This window comes from Chenopodium album, chromosome 5 (genome assembly GCF_948465745.1).
Source record: "Chenopodium album chromosome 5, dcCheAlbu1.1, whole genome shotgun sequence".
Classification (NCBI taxonomy): domain Eukaryota; kingdom Viridiplantae; phylum Streptophyta; class Magnoliopsida; order Caryophyllales; family Amaranthaceae; genus Chenopodium; species Chenopodium album.
Genome location: NC_137838.1, coordinates 31,504,932 through 31,526,291, shown reverse-complemented (window position 1 = coordinate 31,526,291; position 21,360 = coordinate 31,504,932).

Below are 21,360 nucleotides of genomic sequence, written 5' to 3'. Positions count from 1 at the left end.
CATTCAATTTGCTCCAAACTATAATTATGCTAAATTGGTTGAATATTAATGCAACACATAATTCTAAAATATTGTATTCACTTGATTAAACAACAAGATTAAAAAGGAACCTAAACCGGTTTTCCAAATTATCTTATTAGGCGTGATTTTGAATTACATATTCCCTTTAACATGCAATATAGTGATCATTATAAAAAATAGAATAAATATTAATATTAGAAGCAATTTAACAATAATAGCGCTAGTCAAATCAAATATAAAATAACCTAATCATGATACTAGAAATATTAATTAATTACTCACATTCCTCGCGTTCCTTTAAATATCTAAATCATGAAAAAACTGTTAGTAACTTCAATAAAAAATATAAATCAAATGAAAATTAAATTAAATTAATGTAGATTTTATTTGGTCAAAACCCTCAGTTATTTGTACCTTTCAAGCCTTGGTTTAAGGACGGAACCTCGGGTTAAGTATGGACTCCTTTGAGTGCTTAAGGAAAGAATGGTGTAATTATAAATGTAGGTTTAAGGCTTAGAATATGAGGGGAGAGAAGAGAATAGTTTTTGGTGTAAAAGAGAGAAAGAGAGAAGGATTTGATGCCCCGAATTGCAGAAATGAGGGGGTATTTATAGGGAAAATGAGCAGAGGGAACACACGGAACCTTAAAAAGATAAAAACCCTAAAAATTAACACCGCGACAAGGCAAAGAACACCATGACACGGTGTCAGGCACCGTCAGACAGGGCACACTCTCGTGACACGATGGACAACAGTGCGACGCGGGAAAATATTTGACCTACGAGAAGTGAAAACGTGTGAAGGTTTTACGCAAAAAAGACTCGAGAAAATTTCGTGACATGGCAGTGTCCACCATGGCACGGTACAGCACACCATGTCACGGTATGGGAAAACATGGAAATTACATGGAAAAAGCACCGTGACATGGTGTAAAGCACCGTGTCACCGCAAACAAGTACCGTGCCACGGTGGGATTTGACGCGAAAAAGATTTGAAAATAGCACCTTGTCAAGGCACCAGGAACCGTCAGACAGGGCACACTCCCGTGACACGGTGCTTTTGCACTATGCGCGGTGATTCCAGGTTTTTACCCGTTTTTAAAATTATCATAACTTTTGATTCGTAACTCGGAATAAGGCATATAATATATCATTGGGAAATGTATTAAGTCTATTTTTGAACCAAATTAGAATCAGGTCAAAATGATTTGTAGATTTTAAGATATGGCCGCTTTAGTGGAAGGACATCGGTTTTGGGCCGAGTTTAGTGTTTTGAGCATATCTTCTTCGATATAGCTCGGAATGTGGCTTATGATACATGGTTGCAAAGCTTATTTTAATTCATATCCAACCAAATAATAATTAGATCAAAGTTATAATACCAAAAAATCAGTTTCTCTCGGTTTTGCGATGTAGACACGAAAAGTGGATAACAAGTTATGGTTTATGAAAATGACCTAGATGAAATTTATTGGAAAGAACATGGATTTAAGCCCTCAAAATATTAAATACTCAACCTGACCAATAATGGCGGTGAAAGGTGTTCGTCATCAGGTTTGGTTTTGGGGAGACATATTTAGGTGTCTATAGAAGCCCCCACTTTAACGGGGTCTATAGAAATGTCTGTTTCGAAAACGATATTTAAAGTAGTCCATAGGAACGAATAATGATTTAAGACGTTTTGCGATCCCAAATCACTCTTTATACGCCGATACCTGCAGAAAAATGTTAGTTCCACAGATTAAAGAGTAAAGGAATAGAATGCTTATCTGACACAAGTGTATCGGTGACAAATGAGTTTGGTAGCTTCCTATGCTTGAATGAATCCACCGGATGATGTTTCGCTGAAACACTTTCCATGCCTAAGGAAATTCGACTGATGAGCTTGGTAGGTTTCTAAGCTTGAAGAAATCTACCGGATAATACATTCCATGATTAAGGAAAGTCAACATATGAATTTGGCGATTTTCTATGCTTGAAGAAACCCACCGATAATACTTTCCATGCTTGAGGAAAGCTGACAAAAGAATTTTTCGGTTTTTTATGCTTGAAGAAACCCGCTGATAATACTTTCCATGCTTGATAAAAGTCGACAGATGATGAGATTGCAAGTCTCTGTGTATCGAGAACCTTGCGTCGTGAAATGATGGTTGTTTGATTGTCCCCGAACGTGGGCTGTAGTTGGTTCGCTTTTCCCCGAACGTGGGCTGTAGTTGGTCTGCTTGTCCCCAGATGTGGGATGTAGATGGTCCACTTGTCCCCAGACGTGGGCTGTAGATGGTCCGCTTGTCCCTGAACGTGTGTTGTAAATGGTTCGCTTGTCCCCGAACGTGGGCTGTAAATGGTTCACTTGTCCCCAAACTTGGGCTGTAGATGGTCCGCATGTCTACAGACATGGGCTGTAAATGGTCCTTTTGTCCCCGGATGTAGGTTATAGATGGTCTTCTTGTCCTCGGACGTGGGTTGTAGATGGTCCGCTTGTCCCTGAACGTGGGTTGTATATGGTTCGCTTGTCCTCGAACGTGGGCTATAAATGGTTCGATTGTCCCCAAATGTGGGCTGTAGATGTTCCGCATGTTCCCGGACGTGGGCTGTAAATGGTCCTTTTGTCCCCAGACGTGGGCTATAGATGGTCCGCTTGTTCCCGGATGTGGACTGTAATTGAGATCTGCAAAATAAAATTTAGCAAGGGAATCGTATAGACTATGATTGACTTGACCAAATGACTTGACTAAGTTTGACTTGACACGACATGACATGACATGAGTATGACTTGTGATTGTGTGTGTATACTTTGAGTGTGTGTGCACAGACACAAGCAATCTATAATGCAAAAACAAAAAAAATCCGTTATTTTTGTCGTGAGATAAGTGGAGGGTACTGACTCTCTCCCGAGAAAGAGTAAAAAAAAGTTTATTTTCGAACTTCCCTCGATGAGAAAATTTTAAAAACTTTTTTTAATTTCCCTAAAAGAAAAGTTATGAGAAAGGGAAAAAGTTTTGAACTTCTTCGTTGAGCAAGACGAAATGAATCGCATGGATTAAATTGCTTGTCTTGAAAAAAATTTATGCATGATGCATGTTCTTAGGCCAGGAGGCTAAGGAAAATTACATCATGTGACGCGATAGATGAATGAACTTATGTCATGGAGCTAAGCATCATATATGGTGTAAAGTAACGATCTTGAACGTCACTTAGGTTTTGAATCTAAGTACGTATATAGATGAAGTGATTATTGCATAATTGTAGGCGTCGTTTGAAGTGCGCCTACGTAAAAAGCATGTGGTGAATATGCTTGGAACTCATAGGAAGTGGGAATTGACATAATACAATTAGGGACAAGTAAAGTAGGGAGCCGCCAACAAGTTTTTAAGGAACTTGTAAACCGTTCACGGATCATAAAAGGCAACAACGAAAAAAGGGACAACGAAGGCAACAACGATTGACCCATGAAGGTTACACCCCATTCATAATCCATGAGATTACTAACTCCATATGGTTCGGAACCACGAAAGGAGGATCGGGGATGATGGTACGAAGTGAGTCATGGAGTCACATTCGCCCGTATTTGCCACTACTCGATTCTTATATTGAAAAGCATTCCTGTGATCTCAAAGGCATACAAACAAAATATTCAATTCGCTCCAAACTATTATTTAACTAAATTGGTTGAATATTAATGCACACATTATTCTAAAATATTGGTGATCACTTGATTTAATAACAAGATTAAAAGGATCCTAAACCGGTTGTCCAAATTATCTTATTAGGCGTGATTTTCAATTACATATTCCCTTTAACATGCAATATGGTGATCAATAAATATAATAGAACAAACATTAATATTGGAAGCAATTTAATCACAATTCCAACAACATAAAATCGTTAGAAAAATAATAGAAATAAAAGTAACATGATTCTTACTTTGATTCTGTTTGTTTGCAACTACAAAATAATAAATGAGTTAGTAACTTCAAGGAAATAATAAAACAATGATTAAATTAAATTAAATAAATTAGAGTTGATTTGGGGCCAAACCCTCAAACAATTCTACCTTTCACGCCTTGGCTTAAGGACAGAACCACGAGTAAAGTATGGACTCCTTTGAGTACTTGAAGAAGGAATTTTGAAGTGAAAAGGGTAGGCTAGTGTTTAGGCTAAAGCATAGAAGAGAGAAAAATAAATCAGAGAATTAATTGATGCCCCGTACATCAGAAATGAGGGGGTATTTATAGGGAAAATGTGCTGAGGGTGCACACGGAACCCTAAAATGATAAAAACCCTAAAAAAGTATCCCGTGACACGGCAAGCTGTACCGTGACACGGGAATTCCCACCGTCAGAAGACAAACTTTCCCATGACACGGTACATTTTTAGTGTGACGCGGGAAATTTTCAGAAAACGGGAAAGAAAACGCGGAAAAGACACAGAATGTCCCGTGTCACGGCAGACTTCCCGTGTCACGAGAAATCCCACTGTCAGACCAGAAGAATTCCCGTGACACGGTGGCTGTATACCGTGGCGCGGGAATTTCCAGCCTACTTTTCCGTCTAAATACATTTTTAACCCTAATTTCATTCGACATTTTAAGTGCCGATTGATAATTTCGGGCTTTTTCTGACTTATTATTATTTGGGCTAAATTAAGAAAAAAAAATTAAATAAACATAAACAAAAGGTTTGGGCCAAAAATAAAATAAAAAAGGGTTTGGACTAAAATTAAATAATAAGTTTGGGCTGAAATAAAAAACTATGCTTTTACCAAACATCAAAACCAATCCATGGACCGTTCAAAAATATGAATTTAATCAAATGCGATTTTTTAAGCACTCTCGGGATTAAATACTAAACCGAACCAATAGTGGCGGTGAAAGGTTGCTCATCATCGGGTCTGGTTTTGGGGAGACATTTTTAGGTTTCTACAGAAGCCCCCACTTTAACTGAGTTCGTAGAAACGTCAGTTTCGAAAAACAATAGTCAAAGTAGCTGATAGGGACGGAGAATGATTTAAGACGTTCTACGATCCTAAATCATTCTATATACACCGATACCTGCAGAAAAATGTTAATACTACAGATAAAAGAGTAAAAGGATAGAATACGTATCTAGCACCAGTGCATCGGTGACGAACGAATTTGGCAGCTTCCTATGCTTGAAGGAATAAACCGAGTGACATTTGTTGAAACGCTTTCCATGCTTGAGGTAAGCCGACTGAAGAGCTTGGTAGCTTTCTAAGCCTGAAGAAACCTACCGGATGACACTTTCCATGCTTGAGGAAAGTCGACGTATGAATTTGGTGTCATTCTATGCTTGAAGAATTCCACCGATAATGCCTTCCATGCTTGAGGAAACCCGATAAAGGAATTTGCCGGTTTTCTATACTTGAAGAAAAATCCACCGATAACGCTTTTCATGCTTGAGGAAAGCCGACTTGGCGGTTTTCTATACTTGAAGAAAAATCCACCGATAATACTTTCCATGCCTGAGGAAAGCCGACTTGGTGGTTTTCCTATAATTGAAGAAAAATCCACCGATAACGCTTTCCATGCCTGAGGAAAGCCAACTATTGCTGAAATTTGCAAGTGTATGATGGTTCGATTATCCCCGAACGTGGGCCGCAGATGATTCACACCTTTCAGTCGATTATCCGACCATAATAGGTGCTTAAAATGCCAAAAAATAGAATTTGATGCTTGCTAGGGGTAAAATGGTAATTATAGTCCCCTGTAAGTATCAATTAAAATTTTCCCATAATTCCAGCGAAAAATAATTGTCCAATTTACGCGAAAAATCGTGCAACCTTAGTTAAAATGTCAGGAATATTCACAAATAACTGTACAAAGCCACCGTGTCACACAAAAATATTCCCGTGACACGGCATGGGTCCCCGTCACGCGGCAAGGGGGTCCCGTGGTGCAGGAATTTATTGGCTGAAAAATCGGTCAACTGGCATCTTTAACCAGTCAAAGCTTGTGCACCACACAATATATGATCGTTACGTGGGAACGGGGTCCGTTGCACCGGTTTTTTTGTTTTAAATATCAAACATTTTTCTCATTTTGCTCATCCCCCATTCCTCTTTCTTGTCCGATTCTCACGTAAAGAAATTTTTTTTTTCGGTTTGCCGTGTCTCGGCTGCTTCTCACCGGCGCTCGGAGCTCGTTCCCGTCAGCCGGCTTGCATCACCGTGTCACGACGATCCTGCTTCCTCTCTCTTCTTTTTATTTTATTTTATTTTTTTTATATTTTCACTACGACTTGGTGTTGTTCACTTGCTATTGTTCGTTGGTGCTGTTGCCTGAAGCTGCCGCCGGTGTCGCCGAAGATCCGTTGGTTCTGAGGCTCACCGTGACACGGGATACACTCACCGTGTCATGGCAATAACTGACCGTGTCGCGGCGGTCTGCTGGGTTGCCGGAGCTTTTTCGAGCTTTTGTTGTTCAATTTTTCACCAAATTCACTCCTAATTTTTGCCATACTCCTCATATTCGAACCTCTATAAGGATCTATGTAAGTTCCTCTTAATTTTTGTCTCAAATTTGCTTCAAATGAGTAATTTCATGAAAACCCCTTAAAAATCAATTTGGGGATTTTTGATTTTGAGGTTTTATGTTGAAATTCTTGCCATGATTTTACTTGTATATGTATGTATGTGTGTTTGATGAGAAATTTGAGACAAAATTGCATGATTTGATGGAGAATTGAGCAAATCACCATTTTTGGGTACTACTTTTGTGAAATGATGTTCATGTTACTTCTTTGCACTTGAGATGGTGAAATATTGGTGGTAGATCTTGTAAAATATGTAATGATGTGTTGTTTCATCATTTTCGTGCAATTTTGAAACATATTTCGTGTATGTACTATATTGTCATGGAGAACATAGTATCATGCGGCTAGGAGAACTGTAGTATTAGTTTGTCATGGAGAAACTAAATACCATAATTTTGCCAATTTTTAGCCTTGAGGTAAAAATTTAGCGTATAATTCGATAAATAACTGAATAACTTAGGAAATGATGCTAAGCATTTAGATCTTTATTTTAATAATGGCATGCCAAGGCGACGGGATCGCGATCTTTCCACCCACGGCCGGCATCAGGCTTTTCGAGAGGATACTCCCACTATTCCTGAGGGCATGGACGACGATGCTTAGAGTCCGAGCCTCGGGCTTCTACGAGTAGAGGTAGGTGGGTTCCACCTCTGTGGACTCCAGACCAGTTGGTTTTCTGCCGTGAAAACCATGTTTCTCATCGCCCGTTATCCGGCATAGTCGACGGCACGCTTCGCCACCACGGTTCTGGAGCCGGCGATTTGATTCCTCGACTCCACCAGATCATTACGAGGGATCCTGCTACGAACTCCCTATGGGAATCGACTGGTTTAGTAGATCTCTATACGGCGGTTGTAGGGTTTCGCAGCCCCCGGGGTTGCGGTGCGACGGTCGTTCGCGCATTGTTGTAGTATTTCTGGGATACTACCAACACTTTTCATTTTGCTTGGGGGGAGATGACAGTGACCCCTCTAGACTTCGGTATGATTAGCGGGATGCGCTTCACTAACCGGGCCGTAACTCAGATGTCTGATCTGTCTTGGGGATCGGCTGAGGCAGCTGATTTGTTAGGTCCGATCGTTCAGCATATCAGGACCCGACCAGTGTCTCGAGGTGGTCCTAGGAGCGGGCGATCGGAGCTGGCTTCAGTTTTAGCTCGTGGCTTCGACATGGAGGATACATCGGCTGAGCAGCGAGTGTGGATCTTCATTCTGATTCTGATCTCTATGACTCTTTCTCCTGATAGGAGTTCACGCGTACTCCTTTGCTACCTCCCCTCTCTGGTCAGGATCCATGAGATAAAATCCTATAGCTGGGCTAGCCTCGGATACGCCGACCTTCTCTTATTGCTACGTCATGGCTGTCGGCAGCTGAACGACGAGTATCCCATCACTGTTTATGGTTTTTCGAGAGCCGTAGAGGTGATGATCTTTTCCTCTTTTTGTTTCACTTTAACTTGTTCGACTCATGTGCTAAAGATTACTTTTCATTACAGCTATGGTTCAACGAGTACTTCCCAGGCTTGGCTCCTCGCCGGCATCGTGGAGCGGTCCAAGATTTCCCAGTCGGGGCCAGCTGGCGTGATCGAGGAGAGTCACGGGTGGAGTCTGTCTCTGCGCTGCGTGGGCTGCTACACCGAGGCACCTCTTTTGTTGGCGTAAGAATTAGTTTTGTTGCCTGTTATTTTCCCTCTTACGTTGTTTCCGTTGTTTCACGCCAACTTTTTATGGTTTTCAGGTTGCCATTGATGTCCAGTATCGTCCTTGGGTCGGGATGACTGATCTTCCTGAGGCCTTGCGTCTTTCAGCGCACCGCACCATTTTGGTTGGTACCGGACGCTTTGTCTGGTATGTGGGGGAGCGTGTCGTTCGTCAGCATAGCGGCGATCGCTTTGTGGTGCCCTCATCTCCACCAGAGTCGATGCTGGACTCACACTTGATTAGAGAGTTGATAAACAGGGGAGAGCTCTATACTTTTCCATGGCAAGAGCTTGTGCACATGGAGAGTGATTATGTGCAGGACTTGCTTCCCTCTCCGGCTCCTCCACCCCGTCTTCCTAAGGTATGATTTCTTTGGAGGATCTTTGTTATTAGTCTCTGTTTTAAATAGTCGAATAACTTGATTATTCGATCATATTTTCAGACGACTATTCGCCCTGTGGGGAGAATCGAGATTCCGCCTCAGTCTATCCGCTATCCAGGGCCGATTGGTATCACCGAGGACCATATTGCAGATGCGCCAGAGGGTTACAGACAGGCGCAGGAGTCTCTGCCCGAGGTCTTTGAGCCGGTAAGTTTTTTCATGCATTATTCATCCTTTTAACACCGCTTGTTACTGGGGAAGCATGAACCTAGTATACGATCATAAACAACATGGTGTATGACTTGAGTAAAAAAATAAAGAAAGTGTGTGGACTATACTTGACTCGTGAGTGATTAAGTGATGTTATAAGATTCGTGGTATGATCGTATGGCTAGACATGTGAACAGTAACCAAAATGACTGACGCGAGGGCCAAATTAACACAGAAGACTAAAAAAAAGCTGACAGGACATATTTTCTAGGCACCGTGACACGGCAAACTGTACCGTGTCATGGTAGCCGTGTGACAGTACAAGCCATGACACGGTGATCTTTTTTTTTTCTTAGAAATCCATCGTGCCACGGTGAAAATTGCCGTGACACTGTAAACATTCCCGCGACGTGGCATGATATATTTTTTTTTAGTTTGCGCTAATTACTAATTGAGTACGATCCATTGGCAATCGTTAGTCATAAAATAATCCACCATAGACAAAGAAAGATCGTTAAGGTTAGGATTAAAACGACCAACCATAAAACACATACGCACAACGATGTAAAGAATAGTTCTCATGTTAAGGTCAAGGGTACCATGGTTAAGAGTTTAGACGCGTTAGCAAGGCAGCCTCCCTTGAGGGTGTATGCCAACGGCCGGCGCCGCGATTTCGTGATGAAATCGAACTCGACTCCATGGTTTGGATGGATTTAAAACAACACGGATGAACCCTTATTGCCATAAGCGTTTTTGTGTTGATAGAGCTTAAACCCCCCTGGGGCTAAGACATATGTAGAACACACACGTTTTTTAAGAAAAATCGAAGGAAGCTGACTGTGAGAAGAGAAAATAAGCCACCGGACTAATTTAAGAACTACCTTGACCAGCAGAGAGCATCGTAAGACGATGCTGCACACCATATGACGGTGAACTGCACTGTGACACGGCAAAATCTGCAATGGCACGACAGTTAGAAAATCTGACTGGTGTATTGTTTTCCTTCGTACGCAATCAAGTTATTTAATTTTCCCTACGGGACAGACCTAAATGCGACGTTAAAATGTCAATGCTTATGCAAAAATACCTAATTAATCATAGGAATATTTTTCAAGAATCTTTTAAGTGTCATCCACTCATCTTAATCAAATACCGATCACTCAAATCGATAAATAACCAAAAATCCTCACCAGTGGAGTCAACAAATTGTAGGCGTCGTTTGAAGTGCGCCTACGTGAAGCATGTGGTGAATATGCTTGGCACTCATGGTAAGTGGGAATTTACATATACGATTAGGGACAACGACTAGGGAAAAGGAAAGTAGGGAGCCTCCAACAAGTTTTTAAGGAACTTGTAAACCGTTCACGGATCATAAAAGGGAACCACGATAAGGGACAACGATTGACTCGTGAAGGTAACACCCCATTCATAATCCATGAGATTACTAACTCCATATGGTTCGGAACCACGAAAGGAGGATCGGGGATGATGGTACGAAGTGAGTCATTGAAACACTATTGCCCGTATTGGCCTCTACTTGATTCTTATAGTGAAAAGTGATTCCTACGATCTCAAAGGCATAAAAAGAAATATTCAATTTGATCCAAACTATAATTATGCTAAATTGGTTGAATATTATTGCAACACATAATTATAAAATATTGTGATCACTTGATTAAACAAAAACAAGATTAAGAAGGAACCTAAACCGGTTGTCCAAATTATCTTATTGGGCGTGATTTTCAATTAAATATTTCCTTTAACACGCAATATAGTGATCATAATAAATAATAGTATAAACATTAATATTAGAATCAATTTAACAATAATAGCGTTAGTCAAATCAAATATTAAATAACCTAATCATGATACTAGCAATATTAAAAAATAAAATAAGAGTAATTAAATTAATTTATTACTCACATTCCGCGCGTTCCTTTAAATTGCTACAACATGAAAAAACCTATTGTAACTTCAATAAAAAATGTAAATCAAATGAAAATTAATTTAAATTAATGTAGATTTGATTTGGTCCAAACCCTCAGTTATTTGTACCTTTCACGCCTTGGTTTAAGGACGGAACCTCGGGTTAAGTATGGACTCCTTGGAGTGCTTAAGGGAAGAATGGTATAATTAGAATTATAGGTTTAAGGCTTAGAATATGAGGGAGAAAGAAGAGAATATTTTTTGGTGTAAAAGAGAGAAAGAGAGAAGGATTTGATGCCCGGAATTGCAGAAAGGAGGTGGGTATTTATAGAGAAAATGACCAGAGGGAACACACGGAACCCTAAAAAGATAAAAACCATAAAATTTAACACCGCGACACGGAAGAGAACATCGTGACACGGTGCCAGGCACCGTCATACGGGGCACAATCTCGTGACACGGTGGACAACAGTGCGACACGGGAAATATTTGACCTACGAGAAGTGAAAACGCGTGAAGGGTTTACGCGGAAAAGACACGAGAAAATTCCGTAACACGGCACACGTACTGTGACACGGCAGTGTCCCCCGTGGCACAGTACAGTACACCATATCACGGTATGGGATCTATGGAAATTACATGGAAAAAGCACCGTTACACGGTGTAAAGCACCGTGTCACCGCAACAGGTACCGTGCCACGGTGGAATTTGACGCGAAAAAGATTTGAAAATAGCACCGTGACACGATGTAAAGCACCATGCCAAGGAACCAGGCACCGTCAAACGGGGCACACTCCCGTGACACGGTGCTTTTGCACTGTGCGCAGTGATTCCATTTTTTTACCCGTTTTTAAAATCATCATAACCTTTTATCCGTGACTCGTAATAAGGCAAAAAATATATCATTGGAAAATTTGTATTAAGTTTATTTTCTTACCCAATTAGAATCAGGTCAAAATGATTTGTAGATTTTAAGATAAAGCCGCTTTAGTGGAAGGGCGTCGGTTTTGGGCCGAGTTTAGTGTTTGGAGCATATCTTCTTCGATATAGCTCGGAATGTGGCTTATGATATATGGTTGCAAAGATTATTTTAATGCATATCCAACCAAATAATAATCAGATTAAAATTATAATACCAAAAAACCCTTTTCTCTCGGTTTTGCGATGTAGACACGAAAAGTGGATAACAAGTTATGGTTTATGAAAATGACCTACATGAAATGTATTGGGAAGAACATGGATTTAAGCACTCAAAATATTAAATACTCAACCTGACCAATAATGGCGGTGAAAGGTGTTCGTCATCGGGTTTGGTTTTGGGGAGACATTTTTAGGTGTCTATAGAAGCCCCCACTTTAACTGAGTTTGTAGAAGCTTCTGTTTAGAAAACGATAGTTAAAGTAGTCGATAGGGACGAAGAATGATTTAAGACATTCTGCAATCCCAAATCAATTTTTATACGCCGATACCTGCAGAAAAATGTTAGTTCCACAGATAAAAGAGTAAAGGAATAGAATGCTTATCTTACACCAGTGTATCGGTGACAAATGAGTTTGGTAGCTTAGCTTCCTATGCTTGAAGGAATCCACCGGATGATGTTTCGCTGAAACACTTTCCATGCCTGAGGAAAGTCGACTAATGAGCTTGGTAGGTTTTTATGGTTGATGAAGTCTACCGGATAATACTTTCCATGTTTGAGGAAAGTCAACATATGAATTTGGCGATTTTCTATGCTTGAAGAAACCCACCGATAATACTTTCCATGCTTGAGGAAAGCCGACAAAGGAATTTTGCGGTTTTCCATGCTTGAAGAAACCCGTTGATAATACTTTCCATGCTTGAGGAAAGTCGACAGATGATGAGATTGCAAGTCTCTGTGTATCGAGAACCTTGCGTCGTGAAATGATGGTGGTTCGATTGTCCCTGAACGTGGGCTATAGTTGGTTTGCTTGTCCCCGAACGTGGGCTCTAGTTAGTCCGCTTGTCCCCGGACGTGGGATGTAGATGGTCCGCTTGTCCACGGACATGGGTTGTAGATGGTCAGCTTGTCCCCTAACGTGGGTTGTAAATGGTTCGCTTATCCCCGAACGTGGGCTATAAATGGTTCGCTTGTCCCCAAACGTAGGATGTAGATGGTCCGCATGTCCCGGGAAGTGGGCTGTAAATGGTCTATTTGTCCCCGGACGTGGGTTATAGTTGGTCCGCTTGTTTCCCAATGTGGTCTGTAAGTGAGATCTACAAAATAAAATTTACCAAGGCACTTGTATAGACTATGATTGACTTGACCAACTGACTTGACCAAGTTTGATTTGACACGACATGACATGACATGAGTATGACTAGTGATTGTGTGTGTATAGTTTAAGTGTGTTTGCACAGACACAAGCAATCGAAAATGCAAAAACAATAAAATTCTGTCATTTTTGTCGTGAGATGAGTGGAGGGTACCGACTGTTGCTTAGGTCAAGGAGCTAAGAACGATATGCTTTCTTTGATTACAAATCATTGATATATAAATGTTGCTCAGCACATTATGCGATGCATGAAACAATGAACATTGCTTAGGTCAGGAAGCTAAGCAAGTATATAATGTTTCTTTTAATTAATGTTGTCTTGAAAGATGACGAAGCATGCACAGTGGGAAAACAAGATTTCATGACAAAAGGTTCCCATGGGAAAGATGATATGTCTATGTATGAGTGAAAGACGTGTGTGAAAGTGATACTACGTGAGGGTACAATGGCTATGGTGAGGGAAATAGATGTGTGAAGAGTTGAGATGTTGACTCTTTAGGATAGGTAGGCTAAATAATGTGGGTTTAAGCCCCCAAGTCTAGCTCTAGATGGATAGGGTCATAGGATTAAGCATTGGATATTCTTTGACTCGATCATGCATGAACATGGATATAAATGTGGCCGCACCTCAATGTGAAGTTGCCTACGTATCCGTTAGGAATTAGGCCAAATGTAGCTCTAACTGAACTTTGCACAAGTGTATGTACACCTCAAAGAGGTCTGTAGACACCTAAAAATGTCTCCCCACATCAAACCCGATGATGAACGACCTTTCACCGCCACTATTGGTCGGGTTTAGTATTTAATCCTGAGAGTGCTTAAAAAATCATATTTGATTAAATTTGTATTTTTGAATAGTCCATGGATTATTCTTGCTGTTTGGTAAAAGCATAGTTTTAATTTCAGCCCAAACTTATTATTTAATTTTAGCCTAAACCTTTTTTTATTTTATTATTTTATTATTTATTTTTAGCCCAAACCTTTTATTTATTTTAGTTGCTTATTTTCTTATTTTAGCCCAAATAATAATAAATCAGGAAAAGGCCCGAAATTATCAGTCGGCACTTAAAATGATGAACGAAATTAAAGTTAAAAATGTATTTAGACGTAAAGGCGGGCTGAAAATTCCCGCGCCACGGCAGGAATGCACCGTGTCACGGGAATCATTTCCGTCTGACGGTGGGATTTCCCGCGACACGGGAAACAACTGCTGTGACACTGGAATTTCCGTGTCCTTTCCGCGTAAACCCTTAACGCGTTTTCTTCCCCGTTTACTAAAAATTTCCCGCGTCACACTAAAATTGCACCGTGTCACGGGAATGTTTCCCGTCTGACAGTGGGACTTCCCATGTCACGATACAGTTTGCCATGTCGCGGAATACTTTTTTAGGGTTTTTATCATTTTAGGGTTCCGTGTGTTCCCTCAGCATATTTTCTCTAAAAATACCCCCCCTCATTTCTGATGCACGGGGCATCAATTAATTCTCTAGTTTTTTTCTCTCTTCTATGCTTTAGCCTAAACACTAGCCTACCCTTCTTATTTCAAAATTCCTTCTTCAAGTACTCTAAAGAGTCCATACTTTACTCGTGGTTCTGTCCTTAAGCCAAGGCGTGAAAGGTAGAACTGTTTGAGGGTTTGGCTCCAAATCAACTCTACTTTATTTAATTTAATTTAATTATTGTTTTATTATTATTTCCTTGAAATTACAAACTCGTTTATTATTTTGTAGTTGCAAACAAACAGAATCAAAGTAAGAATTATATTCCTTTTATTTCTATTATTTTTCTAACGATTTTATATTGTTGAAATTATTGTTAAATTGCTTCCTATATTGTTGTTATTCTATTATATTTATTGATCACCATATTGCATACTTAAAGGGAATATGTAATTAAAAATCACGCCTAATAAGATAATTTGGACAACCGGTTTAGGTTCCTTTTTAATCTTGTTGTATAATCAAGTGATCACGATAATTTAGAATTATATGTTGCATTAATATTAAACCAATTTAGCATAATAATATTTTGGAGCAAATTGAATCTCTGTTTGTATGCCTTTGAGATCGCAGGAATGCTTTTCACTATAAGAATCGAGTAGAGGCTAATACGGGCGAATGTGACTCCATGACTCACTTCGTACCATCATCCCCGATCCTCCTTTCGTGGTTTCGAACCATATGGAGTTAGTAATCTCATGGATTATGAATGGGGTGTAACCTTCACGGGTCAATCGTTGTTGCCTTTGTTGTCTCTTATTCGTGGTCGCCTTTTTATGATCCGTGAACGGTTTACAAGTTCCTTAAAAACTTGTTGGCGGCTCCCTACTTTCCTTGTCTCTAATAGTATTATGTCAATTCCCACTTCCTATGATTGCCAAGCATATTCACACATGCTTTTAATGTAGGCTCACTTCGAACGACGCCTACAATTTAGCGACTCCACTAGGGAGGATTCTTGGTTATTTATTGATTTGAGTGATCAATATTTAATTAAGATGAGTGGATGAGACTCGAAAGATTCTGTAAAAATATTCCTGTGATTAATTTGGCATTTTTGCATATGCATAGACGTTTTAACGTCGCATTTAGGTCTGTCCCGTAGGAGAAATTGAATAACTTGATTGCGTACGAAGGAAAATTGGGCACCAGTCAGATTTTCTAACTGCCATGTCACGATATAGTGCACCGTCTGACGGTGTGCAGTACTGTGGCACGGGAATTTTTGCCGTGTCACGGAAGTCCTAAAATCAGTCTGGTGGCTTATTTTCTCTTCTCACAGTCAACTTCCTTCGATTTTACTGAAAAAAAACGTGTGTGTTCTACATGCGTCTTAGCCCCGGGGGATTTAAGCTCTATCAACCCAAAAACGCTCATTGCAATAAGGGTTCATCCGAGTTATTAAATCCACCAAAACCATGGAGTCGGGTTCGATTTCATCATGAACTCGCGGAGCCGCCCGTTGGCATACACCCTCAAGGGAGGTTGCCTTGCTAACGCGTCCAAACTCTTAACCATGGTACCCTTTTGACACCCAAAACTTGACCAATAGTTGAACATCGATCTTGACTCTAGGTTGCGAACTTTTTTTAAATCATCGTGACTAAGTGCTACATGGTTGTTTGGTGCTAACCTTCATGTGTTTACTCTTTTTTGTTTAACCCATGACCAAGGGTTTTTATTTCAACATAGTAATTAGTACGGACTTAAAACCGCCTAAAATCTGGAAAAATCACAAAATAGAACTGGAACTGCGCACCGTGTCACGACAAGTTCTACTGCGCCACAGTGAAAAGTGTCGTGACACGGCGCTTTCTACCGTCTGACGATAGACTGCACCGTGCCACGACAGTCAGCACCGTGACACGGTGCCCAGGAAAAGTGTCCCATTAGTCTTTTTCACTTTTTATGCGTACGTATGTCCAGTTTGGTGTCATGTCTAGCTGTACGGTCAAAACACGCATCCATAACCTCACTTAATCACTCACATATCGTGTTCACACACTTTTTTCTTTAGTCGTACACCACTTTTTGACCGTATTTTAGGGTAGTCTTTTTTTTGTGTCGTTTTTTTTTCGGAGTAAGTCGGATAGTATCCTCCCATATTTTTAAAAAATAAAAAAAATAAACAAATAGAATTTCAAAATTATAGATTTTTAAAATTCAATTTTTTTTTTAATTTTTATTTTTTATCCGGATAGGTTAAGGTTAAGTTCGGTCATTAAAGGTGTGTTTGTTTCGGTGTCACAGCACTTGGTCAAGAAGCAGGGATAGATTGTTACGGTTCGAGTCAATACCTCAACAACCTTTTATACCAAAGAGGCATACAAGGAAACCACCACAATCATCTCCACAAGATCCATCTCCAGTCTACTTTCAACCAACGGCTACTAAGGAAGATATCGAGAACATCAACAAGACAATTGAAATGTTGTCTAACATGATGAAAACACTCACCACTAGAGTGAACACGGTAGAGCAAGACAATCAAAACAATGTCACTACCGCTGCAATGGACAAGATTAAGGAACAGATGAGTAAGATTTCTGAAGAATTCACTTATGTGGAACAACCTGTCACCTCTTCGTCCATAAGGGATAAGCTTCCTGAGAAGTTTTCCACTGCTGAAATTCCTAAATTCAAGCCTACTGATAATCCTCTTTTCTATTTGAAGGCTTTTTCTGCAACCATGGCTCTTAAGGGAGTAGATGTGACACTCTTCCCTACGGTGTTCCTTCTTTCCTTGGAGCATGCCTGTCAACAGTGGTTCTACTCTTTGGAATCCAAACATGTCGCGACCTGGGAGGATGTTGTTGAAAGCTGTATGAATCGTTACAAGTGTAACATCCAGGCCAAGACTTCTGAACGTGAACTCTCCATTCTCAAACAGAAAGAGAATTAAGCTTGAAGTTCATTGTCAATCTGAATCATAAGTACAAGCAACACTTGAAGTTTCTGCCTCTGAGTACCTTTGAAGCTTTATACAATATTGGAATCAATATCAAGGATGAACTGATGAAGACTGCTGGTAGCAACAATAATAACAACACTAAGAAAAACAAGAAGAACGACACTCCTTCTTCTTTGTCTTCCAAGCCCAAATAACGCTACCAACAATATCAATATCAATGATGTGCTGGCCCTTAATGCTCCTCCTCAAAGATTCCAAAGTCAAAGGAGGGTTTTCACGCCTTTAGGAATGACTTATGATGCTGCTTTTGACCGTTTTCATGGTCAAGGACTAATTATGCCAATTGGACCATTTCCGGAACCTCGACCAGAGAATAGGACCGCTAGCTATGATGCCAATGCTTATTGCAAGTTTCATCAAGGCAAGGGTCATAATACTGAGAAGTGTTGGAGGTTGAAGGATGCAATCCAAGACCTAATTTATGCTAATCAACTTCCTGTCCCTCCAGGGGGCAAAAAGCCTAACATTCAAACAGGTCCTCTTTCCAATGCTTTGGCTATCATGGGAGATGAAGTCTCCTTTGATCCGTCAATACTCATTCAACCTGTGAATGAACCTCTGCCGGAAGTTGTATTTGTCTCGAGTTCTGAAGAAGTGAATGGAATTTGGGATAGTGACAATGAAGACGTCCATCTTAAGGATATATCCTGTTCATCTCTTGGAACAGGTGAAGAAGTTTGGGGAGACCTTGAGGTCAAGGCTTTCACCAGAAGCGGACGGTTGCAACAACCTAGTCTACCTCCACCTCCACCACAATCACATCCGATAATTCATCCCATCGACCCTGTGAACAACGATGTGGTCAAACAATTGCAAAAGACCAAGGTGAAGATGAATGTGTGGAAGCTTTTGGCCACCTCCCACGAGCATCGAAAGGCTGTGATGAATGCTCTGGTGAAAATAAGAGTTGATGATGACATGACTCCTCAAGGACTGGTCAACTTTCTCACTACTGAATTTCCAAGTACTAGCAATCTGATTTCGTTTTCTGACAAGGATCTGCCCCAGGAAGGGGACCAACATAATAAGGCCTTACACCTCACTGTGGTGTGTAGGCAGATGAATGTTCCTATGAGCCTGGTTGATAACGGCTCTGCAATCAATGTATGCCCATTCCACACTGCAAAGAAGTTGGGCATAAAGAGTGAAGAACTGACTCCCTCTACTCAAGGGATTCGAGCTTATGATAATACTCGCCGTCAAGTCGTGGGTACAATCATACTCAACATAGCTACTGGGGCCATTGAACGTCGCACCAAATTTCAGGTGGTATATATTAAGGCCTCTTTCAATATGTTGTTAGGACGCCCTTGGCTTCATGAGCTAAAGGCGATTCCATCATCGCTGTACCAGAAAGTGAAAGCCATAGTTGGAGGGGTTCCAATTACCATTGATGCCTCTCCTATGCGCATTCAAGTTATCGACACTCCTATCGTCCATGTCGAACATGACGAAGAAGACGAAGATCTTTGGGGGTTTTCACTCGATGATTTTCTCGTGATCGAAGAAGAAGAGAAGTGTCATCTTGACTTTGATCCCTATTCAAACACCAACATTAATGCGATTATGAAGAAGCAAGGGCATTTCCCTAGAATGACCCTCGGGCTCAAAAAGAAAATGGCTGAACTTTGGGGCCATCCTGGTGCACTCAAGAAGGATACTTTTGGCTTGGGATTCAAGCCAACAAAAGAAGATGTGAAACAAGCCCTCTTGAAAATGAAGGCTCGCAATAATGCTCGAATCATGAAGACGGAAATGGCCATGGATCCATATCCATTAACCCTCAATGGCCAGTTCATCAAAGAAGGGGAAGATTTCCCATGCTTTGAATTCCCTGAGCCATTCGCCCACGATGGGAAGCGTGAACCAGGATTCAAGATGTTCCTCGATTGTTACTTTGTTTATGAAGACGAAGAGCTCTTCACAGCTGAGAAACCAGCTAGCCCAAGCTCTGATGATCTAGGCATCAACCTTCTTTTTGGAATGGAGAAGAATGAATCTAAGCCCGTCTGCAATGATAATTCCGAGCTCGTTCAAGCTATTATAGAAAACAAGGATTTTGACCCCTCCGAGTTAATCGTCCAAGCTGATAATATTTTAAAGGGATGGCGCAAGACATTGAGGATCACTATGCCAAGCGGAGAGAAGTTGGAAATAACCGCTGGCGAAGGTCCTATGTTTGATGAGTCTGAGTCTTCTAGGTCCGATTCCGAGTCTAAGTCTGTAGACGAGTCCTTAGAGTCTAAGGCCGACCCTCTTTCTGCTATAGAGTCCAATCCTGAGTCTCTTGTTGAGTCTTCTCTTTCCGGTGAGGTCGCAGCTGACCTTGCCCCTCTTGATGTATTAGTCGATAAATTTAATAAAATGATTACCTTTGCTTACGATGCGTGTCATTCCCCTAGCCCTGATCAATATTGCTTTGCTAATGATAAAAATGACAAAGAAATAATAAAAGCAATGGAAGAACATGAAAATAAAACGGAAGTTATCGAAGATACAGAAACAGTTAATATTTCCAATGATACGACTGTTAAAGAAGTAAAAATTGGATTAACACTAAGTCAAGATGAACACAAAGAGCTAATTAACTTGCTTAGTGAATTTGTTGATGTATTTGCTTGGTCATACCAAGATATGTCGGGAATTGACAAGGATATAGCTCAGCATACGATACCACTCATTCCAGGTATGAAGCCTGTCAAACAAAAGTTGCGCCGTATAAAACCGGATGTGGCTCTCAAAATCAAATAAGAAATCAGAAAACAGGTGGCCACAGGTTTCTTCAAAATATCCAAGTATCCAGAATAGATAGCAAATGTGGTTCCAGTTCCAAAGAAGGATGGAAGGGTCAGAATGTGTGTTGATTACAGGGACCTCAATAAAGCAAGCCTGAAAGATGGGTTCCATCTACCTCACATTGACATTCTGGTCGATAACACAGCAAACCATGCACTCCTATCATTCATGGACGGCTACGCCGGATATAATCAAGTATTGTTGGCTGAAGAAGATATGGAGAAAACCACATTCATCACACAATGGGGTACATGTTGCTATACGGTAATGCCATTCGGGTTGAAAAACGCGGGTGCCACCTACCAAAGAGCAGCTACAGCATTGTTACATGATATGATGCACAAAGAGGTGGAGGTATATGTCGATGATATGATCGTAAGTCTAAAGACCGTCCAGGCCATATCATTGCACTTCGCAAGTTCTTTGAAAGACTCCACAAGTACAACATGAGATTAAATCAAGCAAAGTGTGCATTCGGAGTCACGTCAGGCAAATTACTTGGATATGTGATCAGTTCTTGAGGGATTGAAATAGATCCCACAAAAGTAAAAGCGATCATGGCCATGCCACCACCCAAGATGAGAAGGAGATTCGAGGTTTTATTGGAAGGCTGCAGTATATAAGTAGGTTCATATCAAAACTCATGGCGATATGTGAACCTATATTCAAAAAGCTTAAGAATAATTTCCCAGTCACATGGGATGACGATTGCCAAAAAGCTTTCGACAAAATCAAAGAGTACCTGGCAAACCCACCCGTCCTAGCGCCAGCAATACCTGACTTCCCTCTTCGAATCTACCTTACGGTCACAAGAGAAACGATGGGGGCAATGCTAGCACAAGAGATTTAAAGCAAGGAGAATGCAATCTAATTTTTTAGTAAGAAGCTTCAAGGATATGAGACACGATACACACCACTTGAAAAGTTGTGTCTCGCACTTGTGTGGGGCACACAGAAACTAAGACATTACATGCTCACTCATACAGTGCATGTCGTGTCCAAGATCGATCC